At 36.9% G+C, this 18,592-nt stretch overlaps 2 non-coding genes across 2 annotated transcripts; both read left to right on the forward strand.

Moving 5' to 3' along the window:
* The first annotated feature begins 6,432 nt into the window (after positions 1-6,432).
* LOC131944186 (U5 spliceosomal RNA) lies at positions 6,433-6,548 on the forward strand. Its single transcript, XR_009386998.1, has one exon. It is a non-coding gene; the product is annotated as a U5 spliceosomal RNA (small nuclear RNA).
* A 4,073-nt stretch (positions 6,549-10,621) lies between these two features.
* Positions 10,622-10,737, forward strand: LOC131944187 (U5 spliceosomal RNA). The gene has a single exon (XR_009386999.1). It is a non-coding gene; the product is annotated as a U5 spliceosomal RNA (small nuclear RNA).
* The last annotated feature ends 7,855 nt before the right edge of the window (positions 10,738-18,592 follow it).

Consider the following 18,592-nt stretch of genomic DNA (forward strand, 5'->3'; position numbering starts at 1 on the left):
ATCTTATGTGTACCACATTGCGATTTATTTACACTGCCAATACTTAAAAATAGCATTTGTCATGATCTTTCGCTTATTTATTTTTAACTTTTTTTTCTTAACGTTACTTTAGCTGCAAAGTATTTATTGCTTATTAGGCAACACCAGAGGCTGGCTATTAACCACCGGTCAACCCATTCCAAACCCCCCCCCCTCCTTGATGAATTATCGCCTCTTCCCCCCCCCCCCCCCCGTGAATTACCGTCAGTTTAACACATTCATTACGTTACAACCCCCCCCCCCTTCCCATTCCTGACCCCAGCCTAATTGTATAAAATGTCCTGTTTCACACTTAACAGATTATATGCACAATATTTATCTCAGAAGAGGTGGTTATTTTCAGGAGGGATAAATGACGGGGGGGATAATTCGTCCGGGGGTAATGGATTGGTGGAAGGGGGGGGGGGGGGGGGTACCGGCGCCAGGTTATTTAGCGCCCTAGGCAAAACTTATTAAAAGCGCCCTCTCCTCCCCCCCCCCCCCCCCCCCACCGTAATTTTTTTTCGTGCCCCCGTATTATCAGAGACGTAGCGACCCTTCGCGGTGCCCGGGGACAAACTTTCATTTTTGCGCCCCCCTACGGACAGCGCCCAAGGCGACCGCCTAGTAGCGCCGGCCCTGGGGGGGGGGGGGTCGGGGTAATAACCTGTGGTACTTGATCGGGGGTTAATGTCCTGGGTCCGTCAGTAGCGGACGAGCCGACTACCGTCGCGTATCAGATCAATACACCAGCGGCAGAAAACGAAAGTAGGAAAATCCCCACACGCAGAACCAATCAGATGAGAGGAGAAAAGAAACAAGTGTGGTTATAAATAGAACATAAACAACTTGGGCAGGCTAGAGATTCTTGCTCTCGACAGATAGTATTTATTTTAGTATTTATTTTTATATTTATTTTAAAGGTAAAGTGAAAGAGATACCCACTTCTCTTGACGTAGTGTAAGATACAACAAACAAGATGAATCTCCGCCCGTAATCTAATATGTACAGAACTAGTTTGGTTGAACGTAGAAGAAAAACAGAACAAACATGATTTTTAAACTTACCGAATTCAATATTGAAAATCCAGACACGAATTCAAGAAATCACAAATTGTCTTTATAAATCAGACTGCTATAAACTTTTTGAAATCTTTTGAATATTTTAGATCCTTAATGGCTTTTTTTTTTTAAGCAAATGAAAAGTCTTCTACTTTCAAGAAAACTTGAATTCAGATTTACAAAACACTTTTTCAAGTATTTCTTTTTCAAGTATTTTAAATTACTGTTTATTTGTATTTTTTTGCAATCTTATTACAGTTAATAACGAAATGTGTTCTATGTTGATATTTTATATCTTTTGTAAATAGTTCAAAACCGCGTGTCTAAATTCAATTCTCACATATTTTTTTTAAACTCCACGATAAAGATAATCAAACAGAAAACAATTTAAAATGTTATTTTAAAATAAAATAACTTTCTAAACTACAAAATAATCTATCGCCTTGTATAACTCACAATGTTTTATAGCGTTCGTGTTTAGCATCCAACCACAATTAATCCATTGACGAACAGTTCGACGACCGAACGCGCATCCATTCCGCGCATGTGTTGCGCCGTCCGCCTCTCTCCCTTCTATGCGATGGCTGCGATTCAGTGCTGCTCTCCCTTTCCTTTGCTTAACGATCTAGATCAGGGGTCGGCAACCTTTTCAGACGGAAGAGCCAAAAGTCGCAATTTACAAAATTTCCCAGCTTTTAAAGAGCCGCCATTTTATTTCAATATTATGATATTTTATTAGGAATATATATATATATATGTATATATATATTTATATATATATATATATATATATATATATATATATATATATATATATATATATATATATATATATATATATATATATATATAATATATATATATATATATATATATATATATATATATAGGCCTATATATAATTTAAAATAAATAGCTTTTAATATGAAATAATATTTATTCGCACACTATTATTTTATTAGCACAAAACATATTAAGGTATTTTAACTAGCTCTGCTAGAATAATAAAATCAGTAATCAAATTATATAACAATAATTATTGAATATATTTACAATTATAGTTTGACCTTACAAGCTTTTTGAAAGTTTGTTTAAACCTGGCTCATAACTTGTTTCAGTTTCAAGCACGCCTTAAGATTTTTTAATTTGTTAGTTTGCTTCAGTGTTTCTTCAATACTTTTTTTCCGAAGGGGGGGGGGGGGAGCACTTAAAATTTTCGCGGGGGACGGACTAAAATTTCCGAGGGGGCGGGACAATGTTAAAAGTATATATTTTCTATATAAATTCCATTTCTTCCGGGGAGGGGGTAGACTCTTCGGGGGGGGGGGGGGAGCGGAGTCCCTCCCAAGAAATGCCCGGAAGAAACACTGGTTGGCTTCTTTACTTTTTATTTTATTCATGAAAGAAAACGCCTGCTCGCATAAATATAGTGACCCGAAGGTCGTCAGCACTCCAAATGCTAACTTCTTTACCTCATTGTAGTATCTTGGGAGAATATTTCATGCGTCACATAATAGTGCCTCAACTCGAGGCATTTATGTTAGAGCTGTCCAGTTGTGCAGCGAAACATGCATGTTTTTCTGGACCTCCAAATCTTCTAACTTTCTCCTGAGTTCCGTGAAATGTTTGGTTTTCAAATCCAGCCATTCATTTGAAGCGAACCAGCATCCATTCCAATTGGCTCAATGTTGATCGCATTTGTTTTTGTGTTAAGACGATCTACTATGTACGTCAAAGTACTTGCATTTGTTTCGAATTGCTCAAATCACTCAGGAATCCATCCTTCATTTTGTTTATTGTAATGCCTAATTAATTCATGTTAAAAGTAGCATTGGTTTCATCATGATATTTTTTTCAAATTTATCAAAATTAAGTAATGTATCGCTCTCTGTGACTTCAACAAAAAAGTTTTTTTTTCGAAACAATCAACTTTTTTCAAGCAAGTTTTACATTTAGCTCTTTTAGTTTCTTTATAATATCCACCATGAAGTTATTTCGATTCGGGATGGACAATTTAATAGGACGTACATTAAAATAGGAAGTAACTAAATATTCTAACAGAATGGCGAGTGTTTATTGTTTATATTTATTATTATATCGTTCATCACCGAATGTTGGAGAACAATATTTTTAAGAGTTTCGAAAATAAAATAATCTATATATATAATTCTCTTCTGGGAGACACTAGAAAACAAGCTGTAAACGTGCTCCCTCCCACCCCCACCCCTACATGGTCTTAGTGAGCTGTGTTCACTCTAAATGTTTACAAGCAGAGCTGGGTTTAGTGACGACTATTAGGGGTAGATAATTTAGTTTGAAACTATTTTAAACGTAGGGGGGGGGAGGTTAGGGTCCTTAACGTGCTACTTAGAGTGTTTTAAATAAATATTTTCAGTGGCAGCGTTGGTACCGTCGAATTCACAAATTATGAATTACTGAAAAGTAGAAAAAACAACAACTAAATAGCGGCGTATGTTATGCCGCGGGCCGGCTCGTTCATAATATTTGTGCATGGAGCAAAAGAGCCGCATCCTGACATCAAAAGAGCCGCATGCGGCTCGCGAGCCGCAGGTTGCCGACCCCTGATCTAGATCTAGCTCTACAATAAAAATATATTTTAAAAAACATCGGATTGCTTAGTTAAATTATTTCTATAATGGTTTTTGTTTCTAAATCAACTTCCTGTTCACACAATAAATTGTTTTTCAATAAAAATGTCGTTGGTAAATTTAGTATGGGAATTGTTGCAAGATTTTACCCAAAGTTCATATTTATTATCCCGCGTCGTAAAAAAAAAAAAAAAACTCTCCTTATAAAGATTTCACAATTTAAAAAAAAAATACTTTCCTGTTCACCTATATTAAATGAACATAGATGAAATCTAGCTCTATTTCTTCTCCTTCGTTTGTAATATATCTACTTTGAAGCAGTGGCGTAGCGAGGTCGGGTGTCACCCTGTGCGGCACTTAATGGTGTCACCCCCCCCCCTTCCCCCAGAGGCGTTGCGACTCTTCCCGGGGACAAAATTTCAATTTTCGATTTGCACCCCCCCCCCCCTCGAACTTTCGATTTGCACCCCCACCCCTCAAATTTTTCTCTATTATTTTACTATTTTTTGCCTTGGTGTCACCCCCCCCCCCTCTAAATGGTGTCACCCGGTGCGGTTCGCACCCCCCCCCTCGCTACGCCTCTGCTTTGGAGCATCTTACAACTAATCCAATTTCGAAGATGCACTTAACAGTTTTTTTTTTCCAACAAGGTTTTGAACCTCCCTCGTTACCTGATATGTGGACGGCGTAGCCTTGCGGTAGCGCGCAAGGCTATTAACCCGAAGTCTCGTGTTCGAATCTGGTATAACGTGCCTGTGTCCACCCAGCTCTGATGGGTATCTAACTCACGTTGGGGAAAGTAGAGGCGGCTAGGCATAATGTCGTCGTCGCAGAAATAGGTTAAATCTACTTCACTTGCCATATCAACCGTCAGGTTCGAAAAGGAAACTTCACCTGATTTTATCTGGATTTACAAATTAGAAATATGCACCGAATTTTTTTAAAATTAGTAAGTGTCTTGTTCTCTTTTTTTTTATTTCACTCTTATTTAAAAAAAAAAACGCTCTTTGTCAAAGAAAAGTTAAGAACGCCTACATTTATAGCAGCTATGAATTACTTTTAAACTCAATGACCTCATTCATGGCTTTGTAGTCAGTCCTCAAATGTTCAAGGAACAATACCCAACCGGACAGGAAGTCACCAAATGACTCTGTGAGCTATTTTTAGTCGCCATGTTTCTTACTTTACAAGTCTACCGCTACCACTACCCCGAACGAAAAAGAATTTATATAGAAATATATACTTTTACCAGCGTCCCCCCCCCCCCCATCCCGAAATATAAAGTGCCCCCTTTACCAAATAAAAAGTTTTTTTTTTTATTTTGTATTTTATGAAAGGACATATAGGCATATAAGTTTACGCAAAATGTTGGTCCTAACCTAATTTGAGAGGACAGTGTAGTAGTATAAATGTGGGCCAGAATATTTTATAGGATACCATATTTCTCCTTTATGCAGGTTATCAAATTTCTCTATTTTGTAGGATACCATATTTCTCTCTTATGTAGGATACCTTATTTCTCCATTATGTAGGCTACCATATTTCTCCCTTATGCAGGCTACCATATTTCTTTCTTATGTATGCTACCATATTTCTTTCTTATGTAGGCTACCATATTTCTCTCTTATGTAGGCTACCATATTTCTCTCTTATGTAGGATACCATATTTCTCTCTATGTAGGCTACCATATTTCTCTCTTATGTAGGCTACCATATTTCTTTCTTATGTAGGCTACCATATTTCTTTCTTATGTAGGCTACCATATTTCTTTCTTATGTAGGCTACCATATTTCTTTCTTATGTAGGCTACCATATTTCTTTCTTATGTAGGCTACCATATTTCTTTCTTATGTAGGCTACCATATTTCTCTCTATGTAGGCTACCATATTTCTCTCTTATGTAGGCTACCATATTTCTTTCTTATGTAGGCTACCATATTTCTTTCTTATGTAGGCTACCATATTTCTTTCTTATGTAGGCTACCATATTTCTTCCGTATGTAGGCTACAACATTTCCCATATTACAATACAGTGGGGGTGTTAACCTTGTCGACATTGACTATAATCAGACATCAAAACATAAAGGTTTGCGTTTCATTTGCCTACTAGTAAGGGGAAGTAACTGTTGTATTATTTACTCAATGTGAATAGCAAAATAAAAATAATTAGTAATAAAACAGGTAGTGTTAAATTGCATTGACCTGCAACTAACATTTGTCTTTAGACATAAAGTTTTATTTAATGCTAGACACAGGTACGAGCACACCGCTTGCATAATAAATGGGGCAGAGATCGCTCCGCCTTCTCCCAGTACCAATTTTTAACAATTAATTTATATCGCTATTTTAAGGGGTAAAATTCATTTAATTTCTCTGAATAACATCTAAATTAAAGATCCTTTAGAAAATTAATTATTAATTGTAATTTGCGTGCAGTTTAAAGTACAGGACTGAGGACAAATGAAAAAAAGGGAAATAATGATGCTAAACCAAGGGACATAACAATAGTAATTATTACAAATTTCAATTCAGTGATTTAAAATTAAATTATAGCATTTTTTATACATAATGCTAAATTTAATGAATTATTATATATACGATATTTTAAGTTCACTGAAAATAATATAAGAAAATTTAGATTTTTTAATGTATGTATAAAATATAAACAATAATCAAATTTACAAACACTATGTTTTTTAGAGGATTCGCTTTAAAAGTGGTGACGACAATTTACTTATATCTTTAACTCTGGTTTCTCTTCACAACGCGTAAATCTTTCGCCTTTTACTAAAGATTTCCGTGGAGAGGAGCATAATAATGAGTCTAATACTCTATTTTTCAAACCCTACGATGTAGGGTAAATAAAACTAAAAATGTACGATCAATTACACAGTAAGAAACAAGTAGCGTTGTACCTGTCTATTATTGACTGTTCTGGTCTTTTGATTAACACCATGCAAGTCACTATCAATAGGTAAGTACTACACGTTAGGTGCCACGTCATTAACACTTCATTAGTAAACACCCATTCACTCAAACTACAGAAGGCCACATATTTGATGTCACCACGACATCAAATCACCATGACAATTATTAATCTGCTGAAAATCGTTACCTTGCTTGCTGTTTTAAATCTTCCCGAACAAATATGTTTCACGTTACTATTTTTTATACATATTGTTACGGAAATTTTATGGATTCTTGCAAGTATAGTGTCTTTACAGACTTTACAGTTTTGGTAAATTATTCCATTCTAGAGAAAGGTAGACAACTCACTATATTAAAAAATAAAAGTTCTTCTTTAGTTATTCCCCCTTAATTTTAAAATGAAACGCCTACACCAACATTTTTCTTCATATATAATCTGTGCTCGATCCCGTGCATACAACAATTATTATTACTTTTGAAATCCGTTATTCTTTAATGTTCCTTTCGTAATGTTCTAAACAGAGTTTCTTCCAGGCGCATCGCCCCCCCCCCCCCTCCAAGAAAGTCTATGCACCCCCGGAGAAAAAAGTCTGGAAGAAACACTTGTTCTAAATCTTCCCGAACTAATATGTTTCACGCTACTATAAACATATAATTATGTACCTGCAGAGCCGGCGTTAGGGGGTGGCAAACGGGGCGGCCGCCCTAGGCCCCGCGCCTGAAGGGGCCCCGCGCTTCAGCACTGTCATTGTTATCTTAATTAGTTTGTAAACTTAAATAAATTGTTGCTGAATTCAATGGGGAAAAACTAAATGGTCGAATGCCAAAGTTGTTGATTGTTTTAACTGAGGCCACGGTTGATGTTGGTGAGTTATCACCCACATGAACTGGGAAAGGCCGTAATTCGATACCAAAACAGTGTCACACCTCCCCTTTGTGTAGGGTACGGTCGCCTGGCATTTGACCTGAGCTGACTGGAGATGGCAGTCGAGAATTAGCCCACGACCTGACATGGGATGTAAATTTGGGAAACGTAAAGAGATACCATATTGTATGCGGACCGATGAAGACGTCCTTTTAGTGAGCAGAAGGGATACCTGTAGTAGACAGTAAGAGATCTGATGAACGCTAGTCCTGACTTTCTTGTTGTAGATGTCGTATATGCAGCCCTACTTGTCTTGGTATAACAAAATTAACATTCAGTTGCGTGCAGAGGGGTGGGAAGAGGGCGATGAGGGGGGGGGGGGGAGGCCCTTAGGATCTATATCAAGGGGCATTAGACAGAGTGATTTATTATTATTTTTTTTTGAAGAAAGTTAAAAGTGTTGATGTAGCATGTTTTTTCTATCATTAGCAGGTTTACGTCATGGTGTCACCCCCACCACCACCCCCCACCCTCTCCACCCTTGTCGGAATTTATCAAATTTGCTCTTTAAAGACTATTTAACACTCTAATTAACCACTTTTTAAAGTGGAACTATCATTTTTTGTATAGGTTTTGCTATTTTTTTGCCTTGGTGTCCCCCCCCCCCCCTAAATGGTGTCACCCGGTGCGGTCCGCACCCCATCCCTCGCTACGCCCATGCTTTTATATTAACAATTAGTCATCAACAAACAATTTAAACAACTTTATTTTCCTAATTATTGGGCACGTGATTGAATTTTCTTAAGTGATTTGGTATGAATTACATATCTGTCAAAAGTTATTAAATATCTTAGCAAGAAAAAAACAACACTAAGAACATTGGGTTAAAACGTGGGCGAGGTAAACATCTGTTACTCCAAAACATTTATGTGTTATTATGTGTGTATGCATATTATATAGGACTATACACACACACACACACACACACACACACATATATATATATATATATATATATATATATATATATATATATATATATATATATATATATATATATATATATATATATAATGGAAAAAAACAGGCCCCGCGCGGATGGTTGGCCCTAGGCCCCGCGTATTCCTAACGCCGGCTCTGTGTACCTGTGACGGATTCTTACAAAAGTAGTATTTTAGGCAATTGTGTAGCAAGATATAAGAGAATGGAGGAAATGAGGCAGGCTTGAACAATTACCATTATTTTCCCCGCGGTGTAAGGTAGACAATTCACTAAATTAAAAATAGCCATTTTATTCTTAAGTTATTTCCCCTTATTCTTTACGCACGTTCGAGAGTAGTCATCGCGAACTTAAATTAAAGAGGAAATAATTGATTGCTACTGGAAGATAAGATTTGTTTTTGTTGTAAAAACATAATAACAAAGAGTATTAAGCGTTTTAATCTATATCAGAGGTCGTGATAATTACCACTGCTTCTGTTTGCCCCAGCGAAGGTAGACTAGTAGGTAAGTTAACTTGTGCTGCAATCAGTGGCTTGAGGGGGGGGGGGGGGGGGGGGGGGTTAGGAGGTGGGTCATTAACCCCCCCCCCCCCCCCCTAGACCCCTCGGTATATATAAAAAGGATGAGGGGGGGTGCAAATCAAAAGTTTGAGGGGGGGTGCAAATCGAAAGTTTGAGGGGGGGGGGGGGGGTGCAAATCGAAAGTTTGAGGGGGGGTGCAAATCGAAAGTTTGTCCCCGGGTAAAAATTGGAACCCCTCCCCCCCCTCCCGCTTGAGAAGATCCTGGCTACGCCTCTGGCTGCAATGCAATGGTATTGAAGGCGATACATTGCAAAACGCATTCGGACATTAGTATTTTGTTGTTTTGGGTTACTATCGGGTTAATAACGGTGTTTTTGTTTTTACTCTTTCAACATATGTGATACTAAGAATAGTAAATATTATAGAATGGTCTAAGAAATAAAAAAAGCATTTAAATTAGAGAAGTAGAGGTATACCGAAGGCTGTAACTAAAATAACGTGAATCGAATTATAAGAAACAGTTTAAAACTTTTATTTCTAGTCAGTGGCGCCTCTAGGGAGGGTGTCATCCTATGTGTTATCTCAACGTTTCACCGCCATCCCTCTTCCCCCCCCCCCCCCTACACCAGCCACCCCTCCTTTCATAATTCTAGATTTTAGGTTAAAACTGCATAGTTCACTATAAGGATTTATACCCGGTTATCAATACAGTTTTTTGAAGAATTGTTTCTTCTATAAATAGCTTGCTTCTGTTTTAGTATCACCTTCTTGTCGAGAGTATTCGATTTCTACGTAAACTAGTATTTAACTCTCGCGTCACGCCACTAAGTGGTGTCACGCCACTAAATGGTGTCACGCCACTAAATGGTGTCACGCCACTAAATGGTGTCACGTCACTAAATGGTGTCACGCCACTAAATAGTGTCACGCCACTAAATGGTGTCACGTCACTAAATGGTGTCATGCCACTAAATGGTGTCACGCCACTAAATGGTGTCACGCCACTAAATGGTGTCATGCCACTAAATGGTGTCATGCCACTAAATAGTGTCATGCCACTAAATAGTGTCATGCCACTAAATAGTGTCATGCCACTAAATGGTGTCATGCCACTAAATGGTGTCATGCCACTAAATGGTGTCATGCCACTAAATAGTGTCACGCCATGTTTCTTACTTTACTTTAAGTCTACCGCCACCACTACCCCGAACGAAAAAGAATTTGTATAGAAATATATACTTTTACCAGCGTCCCCCCCCCCCCCCGCCCCCCCCCCCCCCCCACCCCGAAATATAAAGTGCCCCCTTTACCAAATAAAAAGTTTTTTTTTTATTTTGTATTTTATGAATAGTAATGCCCAACCCCCACCCTCGACTTTCTTCTACCAACATCCCCCCCCCCCTTCCATGATAACGCAATTAGTACATTTTGTGTAATTAATAATAAATATCATGAATGTTATAAAGTAGTATTATATGTAGTAACACTAATAAAAACAAAATTACATATTTTAATGAATGTATTTATAAATTCTAAAGACAAATTATCTAAACTAACACTATGATCTTTTAGGAAATTGTTTTTATACTGGTGACAAGTTTTTGAGATATTTTGCTAACTCTGGTTTCTCTTCACAACGCGTAAATCTTTCGCCTTTTACTAAAGATTTCCGTGGAGAGGAGCATTATAATGAGTCTAAAAGACTATTTTTCAAACCCTACGATGTAGGGTAAATAATACAATGAAATATAAACTACTGTACAAGTCACATAATTAATACCTGTCTATGGATGAGTGTCGTCTCCTTTGGACCATATGACAATGCGTCACTTAAAGATTGCTGAGTACTACACCTAGATTTAACGAGACATCACCAACCTCCACTTCATATACATAGTAGCTTATCGTCCATAAATGATATCAGACTAAATTTTCCCCTTTTCATTGTCACAAAATGTCTGACTCCTCTCCCTCTAAAATGACATTCAATTATAAGTCATCCTTATTTCTTTCTTTATATTTTATTACTTGAGACATTTTAAATACACATTATAGACTACTAACGTACAACCTAAACTAGATAAACCGAATGTATTACTTATTATTTAATTTGAGTGGGTTTTTAAAAATATACTTCTAAAGTTTAATTTGTTTTAAACTTTTATAATCTAATAGTATTACTTCAAATTTTTACCCCCCCCCCCCCCTCCTTTTCCCTCGTCACAATAATCATGTCACACGTATGAGTGTTACTTCTTCTTATTCGTTCTTAATTTTAGTGTTGGAAGGGATCCCCCTCCAACACAATTATGGATACGTGTCAACTGGTTGTGCGTCATTAAGGCCATTGACTCCGATTTCAGCCTGCTTTTCATTTTAGATTTGCCTCCATAGCCTTTGTCCAACCAAGAATAAACTACAAGGAAGCAGTTGTTTGATGTTGGAGTTTTCTCTCCGAGAAGAGTGGCTGTCCCTATCTAACGAGCCTCATCTGTCCGACGGTTCGAACTCAAGTTACTTCATTTTTTACTTTCTCGTGACTCCTCTGCCCTTTTGCTTTGCACCCAAATAAGGCTTCGTGTGGCGATTGTTGGATTCCTTACAACAAGGGTAGCATCGAACGCGGCAAAGGCTTGTGAACGTTCCGTCTTGTTACACGTGGCCGGTGACGCCGACTGTCTTTGTTGTTATTTGATGATTGCCGCACCTCGTCATCACAGCGTAGGCTCAGAGGCGCCCTTCCCGGCGCCCGGGGACAAACTTTCAATTTGGCGCCCCACTCGGGAGCAACCTTTCAATTTTCAATCAGCACCCCCCCCCCCCCACCCCTCAAACTTTTAATTTGCAATCTCCCCCCCCCCCCCCCCCCCCCCGTTTTACACCTCACTGATACGGAAAAACATAATTTTGCAATCTTGTCCGTATGTCTGTGTGTCTATCTGTGTGTCTGTCTGTGTGTCTGTCTGTGTGTGTGTCTGTCTGTCTGTCTGTCTGTGTGTCTGTCTGTCTGTCCGTCTGTCTGTCTGTCCGTCTGTCTGTTCGTCTGTCTGTTCGTCGGTCTGTTCTTCTGTCTGTCTGTCTGTCTGTCTGTCTTATAGGAAAAAAACACAGAGAGACAGAATAGTGAAATTATTAATATAGTTAGATGTAAATCATGATTTATTAGGCATGTGGATGCTAGAGAAAAGTGTCATTATGTATAATAATGTGTCATTTGGTATAATATTTTATCATTTGGTCCAACAATGTATCATATCTAGATTTGTAAAGTTGTAATTTTGTGATGGTTTAGATTTCAATACATTTAAGACCAAATTATAAAACTACCGTCATACTTGGTCGTTTCAAGAAATAAAACTGATTCAATGTTAGTTATTAACTTAATCATTAAGTACGATTCACACATTTGTTTTGTTATGGGACGCCGTGGTCGGATGTTAGAGTACAATACTGCTAACCTGAATGTCTCAAGTCTGGATCCCAGTCTCGGTAAGGTAGGACGTTCGTAAGTCCACCCAGCTCCCTGACTCACGTTAGGTGAAGTATAGCCTGTTGGAAATAATGCTGACCACAATATCCCTTCAGTGATCTAACCCATACTTTATTATTGTGTTTATAAAATAACATTTGAAGAACACAATGAAAGCATTTAAAAATGTAATAATCTGGAAGTCGAGAAAGGCAATAATTTATTTGAAACAAATAATTTTAGCCGAAAAAAATTATGTTTCTGTTATTATTCAAAATGTCCCATCTACTACTATTATATTTTTTTACTATTTTATTTTGAAAAGCTGGGTTTCATATCTTTTCCGCTTTTACACTTTTTTCATGCTTTGATATTTTAGCATTTACAATAATAAAATATTTAATTTTAATTGTCGGCAGTTATTTCTAACATTTCCTACATTATATCTTTTTTAAGTGAGTTCGTTGTATTTGAAAATTACAATAAAATGTGTAGAGAATGATTCTTTAGTTTGTCTTAAAATATCCCATTTGACATTGTGTCAAATGTTGTTTTTTAACAAGGATTACGATACGAAACAAAAAGTGTTGCGTGTTTTGTTTTGTTTGTGTTGTGTGTATAATTTGTATTGTATTTTGTTTTGTGTGATAAATTGTTTTGTGATTCAGGCCGATATCGTGATCGTGTTTTATTCTTTTGTTTTCTTTAAAGAGTACTTTTTAAATGTATCTTACACCGTAGCGAAACCATGGTATATAGTATATATATATATATATATATATATATATATATATATATATATATATATATATATATATATACATATATATAAAATCAAACAAAATCAAACCTAAAGATTTTTCACTTTGAATATATTTGTTAAAGTCGTTTTCTATCTGTAGAAAGAGGAATAATCAAAGATGATGGTAAACAAGCAAATTATTATTATTATTTGACGTGTATAAAACAACAACAGCGTGTCTAACAGATTCAATTTCACACGATTGTGGTGAAATGTAAATTGTTTTATTATTAGGCGTTATATCCTATTACTACCATTTTAGAGGTTTTCCGCAATTTATTCCATTGTTAATTATTACATTCATTGAATTATTTATTTTTAAAGATCAAGAATGTGATGATACTACCCGAACTTGCCCTCCGAAATCGTCAGCGCAACCAATGGATCCAAGCAAAAGGATTATAACCTTCAATGAAACCGTGTATGAAACACCAGCTGAAAGCTCTACAAAGCAAGTGATTTCTTGCCTCCAGAAGAAACTTCCGACACCACCACCACCACCACCACCAGCGAACAAGTCCGTCAGAGCCCAAAAGGAAGTGAATGTTGTGATTTTTGTATTGTTCATCGTTACTGCTATTTTTATTTAAAATGTAAACATTTTTAAAAAGGTATACAATTATGTGTTTAATCAAGTATTTATAGCTTGCTAGTTGTAATTGAGTCTTCTCTAATTTGACTCACCATTTTATGATTTAAAAAGAGCAACGTCATTATCTTTTTTTTTAACTGTTGAGCAAAGATCTGCTAATTAGTACTGTATTCATTTCATTTTAGGGTTATTTATTTACTTTTTTGTATTATTTGGTTATTATTTTAAATAAAATTTACACTCAAAAACTCAGACAGCGTTCGGCTCTTTGGTATTTAGATAGTTAAGAAAATAAATATTACGCCGCCCGCTTTTTACTTTCTCGTATATACGAAGTGTAGAGAAAGTCTTGTAATAGTTTTACACCTCACTGATACGGAAAAACATAATTTTGCAATCTTGTCCGTATGTCTGTGTGTATGTGTGTGTGTGTCTTTGTATGTGTCTATGTGTGTCTTTGTGTGTGTCTGTGTGTCTGTAAACACGATAACTTGAGTACCGTTACAGCTAGGTTGATGAAATGTTTATATTTAAGTATTTTATCACAATCGTTGATCTGTATCAACTTTTGAGCGATTTCCGATAACCGGAAGTGGTACTTTTTTACTTTGAATTTTTCAAAAGCCTATATATAACTTGAGTAGTATTTCAGATAGATAAATGAAATTTCATATGTAAGTAAAAGATCTAATTCTCTACCTTCTGTCAAATTTTGAGTAATTTCCGTTGACCGGAAGTACTAATTTACTCTATTTCCGATTTCTCAAAAAAACGCACGTAAATTTATAAAATGCTAATAATATCCCGCACTATTATGCACATTTTATAAGCGTTTACTTGGTGTGCAATTCTTTTTTTTTACGAGATTCCATTCTATTATAAAAAGTTTAAGTAATTAAAAATGGATTACAAATATTTTCTATGTCCTATGTTGCCATCCCTCGTAATTTTATATTAGAATATTCGAGAAAGTTTAGGGGAGATCACTCCCGGTTTATTTTTAGATCGAGTTATGGTAATGAGTTAACCACTGTTAATTTAGCTGTAATTGCACAGACACCTGTCTCGAGTAAAAAAAAATTCAGCAAGCATGTCAAAAACATGTCAAAACATGTTAAAAACAGTGTTTGACCAACAAGTCCGAACTCTTTCGCTCTTGGCGTTTAGTTCAGCCACCTTTCACTGACCACACTTAAATACTGTGAGTTAAAATTACCCTTTCGGATATAGCGATCCATGCTGCAGATGAAGTAGAGTGCACCTATTTGTGTGTCTTCGGCATATACCGGAATGGTGTTGAGACGCTCTTACTTTCTTAATATGTGTCAGGTACCCATTATAGCTGATTGGACTCAGGGAGTGTTTCTTCCAGACTTTTTTCTCCGGGGGTGCACTTGAAATTTTCGGGGGGGGGGGGGGGGACAACAATTTCCGGGGGGGGGGGGGGGGGCGGACACTGTCAAAAGTATATACTTTCTATATAAATTCCATTTTGTTCGAAGAGATGCCTGTGTAACGTTAACCTATCTATCAGCTAAATAGAAGGAGAACGTCCCCGGATTCTTTTTTCGGGGTCATATGCAAATGCCTTACGGCCTAAGTGGATGAACACTTAACACAACGACCCACTAGGGCTCGAATTTAATGTCTAGGGAAGCTAGTGGTACTATTGTAATTAACACTCATCCAATCTACATACGACCTTTTAATCAGCGAACTCAGTTGTGGCAGAACACAAAGATGAACTAGATAAAATATTTAATGTATAAAATATCAAAACACAACTCACAAAATGTAGGAAAAATCACTATCACAGATTTCTACACTGTCTAAAGAACAGCTACAGGCCACACAACACTGCTGTAGCTTCAAGACTTACTTAGCGACAAGTAATATTAAACTAGAAGACTAAATCAACTGAAGAAAGCAAGGCACACACAGGTCTTAAGTACTCTCACGTTCAAATGGTCAGAGTCTATAGCCGGACAATATGGACGGCTGCCTGAACGAGGTAAAACTGCCCCGTAGACTGCCAGGTCAAGAAAAAACTGCCACGTGTTGCGAGTGTGCAGTGCAATTAAAGACTTCTGTGGCAGGGGAGGTTATCCTCAACTCATGTCGCCATTGGTTGGGATAATCATCTGATCAGAATCATTCAATCAGATTTTAATGGAAAATTTCTATGTCTCAAACACCTGAATAAGTCAGTGGAAAAACCCCAGGTGTTACACCATCATTCCATATAAGGAATTATACAATGTCAAAATAAAAATGACTCGACCTAAGTAGGTCACATCCCCTCCCTTTTTGGAAGTGACAGATAGGTTCCACAAAAACATACATAAGGAACCAATCTGGCAATGAAATAACAAAAATGTTTTACAAATGTAGGCGATCAAAATCATAACACCAGATGAAAATATCCCTGAACATAAAAGGGAAGTAACTCCAACTTTTACAATGGGTGAAAGGGGAGTAACCCTTCAAAAAGTAATTATACATCAAAATCCCTCAAAAAGGGGAATTACAATTTTTCCATGAGAATATTAAAAGTGGTAAACCCGCCAGGGTAAGACCTTTATTTCAATGACTAGCTACAATATCAACTGATTCATATGAGACATATTATTATAAAAGATTACATATAATCAAAAACCACCTTTAATTAAGGTTCACCTGAAAATAAACAAAATTTTCAACAGGAATGGAATTTTGAAAAAATCAAAAATCATACCACTCATTTCCATGTTAAAACACACTACTTGTGTATGGTCTCAATGAACCACAAAACATGTCACATGATCAATGTGTACAATAAGATTTTACATCCTTGACAAACAATCAGCCACAACATTATCACTACCCTTAATGTGTGAAATTTCCAGATTAAAATTTTGGAAATATAAGCACCATCTCAATATTCTTTGATTTGTCTGTCCTAACTTAGAGGTAAATTTCAGGGGATCATGGTCAGAAAACACTCTGACTGGATTGGTTGAAGAAGAGACATAGACTTCAAAATGTTGTAATGACAAAACCAAAGCTAAAGCTTCTTTTTCAATAGTAGAGTAATTCTTTTGGTTTTCATTTAACTTCCTGGAAAAAAAAGCAATGGGATGGTCAATTCCCATGTTGTCTTCTTGAAATAGGACTGAGCCAATGGCTAAGTTGCTAGCATCAATGGCAAGTTTAAAGGGCTTGCTGAAATCTGGCGCAGCCATAACAGGAGCATTAGATAGAAATGACTTAATGGTTAAAAAAGCTTCTTGACATTTATCTGACCATTCAAACTCAACACCCTTTTTCAATAATGCAGTAAGAGGTTCAGCAATAGCTGAAAAGTTTTGACAGAACCGCCTATAGTAACCAGCCATCCCAAGGAACTTTTTGATCTCTTTACAATTTTTGGGAGGTGGTAACCTTACAATAGCATCTACTTTAGCTTCAATGGGCCGAACTTGGTTCGTTCCCACTTGATAACCCAAATAGGTAATTGAAGCTTTACAGAAATCACTTTTATGTAAGTTTACAGTAAAATTAACTTCAGACAATTTTCTAAAAAGGTTAGTCAATTGAACAATATGTTCTTCAAAAGTATTAGAAAATACAACTATATCATCTATGTAGGCCTCACATTGGTCTATGTCAGCAATGACAGAGTTAATGACCCTCTGGAAAGTTTGACCAGCATTTCGCATACCAAAGGGCATGCGTTTGTATCTATAAAAACCATTAGGGGTTACAAAAGCAGATATTTCTTTTGCACGGTCAGATAAGGGGATTTGCCAGTATCCTGAAAGTAAATCAATTTTGGAAATTATCTTAGCCTGACCAACTTTATCAATAACGTCTTCTATCCGAGGTAAGGGATAGGAATCAGCTTTGGTGAGCGCATTCACCTTCCTAAAGTCGGTCACAAACCTGAAAGATCTACCGTCTTTCGGGACTAGGAGACATGGGGAACTCCAGTTGCTGAAACTGGGCTCAATGATATCATTCTTGAGCATATAATCAATTTCATCTTTTATCAAAGCAGCTTTTTCCGGGTTAACTCTATAGGGGTGTTGTTTAATGGGTTTTGCGTCACCAACGTCTACATCATGAGGTGGAACCTTCGCTTCTTTGGGGACATCCCCAAAAATAGAGGGAAATGTCTCAAATAACTGAGACAATCTATGGCTTTCCTCTGTGGACAAATGCATAAGGTGGACATTCAAATTATCTAAAAAGGAAGAATTTACCAATTTTGGGGGTTTCAATTTATCATGTATCACATCATCAGAAACATTTGAACATACAGGTAAAGTAGTTTTAGCTGTGGATTGAAAATTGTTACAATTATCATAATATTTTTTCAGTGAGTTGACATGATACACTGTCTGTTTCTTTCTTCTGTCGGGCGTATTGACAACATAGTTCAAATCACTTAATTTTGAATGCACAGTAAAGGGTCCACAATATCTCAGGGATAACGCATTGTTCAGATTAGGTACTAGCACAAGAACTTTGTCGCCTGGATTGAATGTTCGTTTACAAGAACTCTTATCATACAGTCCTTTCATTCTCACTTGGGCCTTTCTTAAGTTCTTGTGAGCCATTTCGCACACGGCTTTCAGTCGAACGTGAAAATCGTCGAAGTTTTCCACAGGATGATCGCTGGTACCTGTCCAACGTTCGTGTATCAGCTTCAGGGGGCCACGGACAGAATGTCCAAACACAAGTT

This window comes from Physella acuta, unplaced genomic scaffold (genome assembly GCF_028476545.2).
Source record: "Physella acuta isolate Inbredline_101_S28 unplaced genomic scaffold, ASM2847654v3 ptg000484l, whole genome shotgun sequence".
Classification (NCBI taxonomy): Eukaryota; Metazoa; Mollusca; class Gastropoda; family Physidae; genus Physella; species Physella acuta.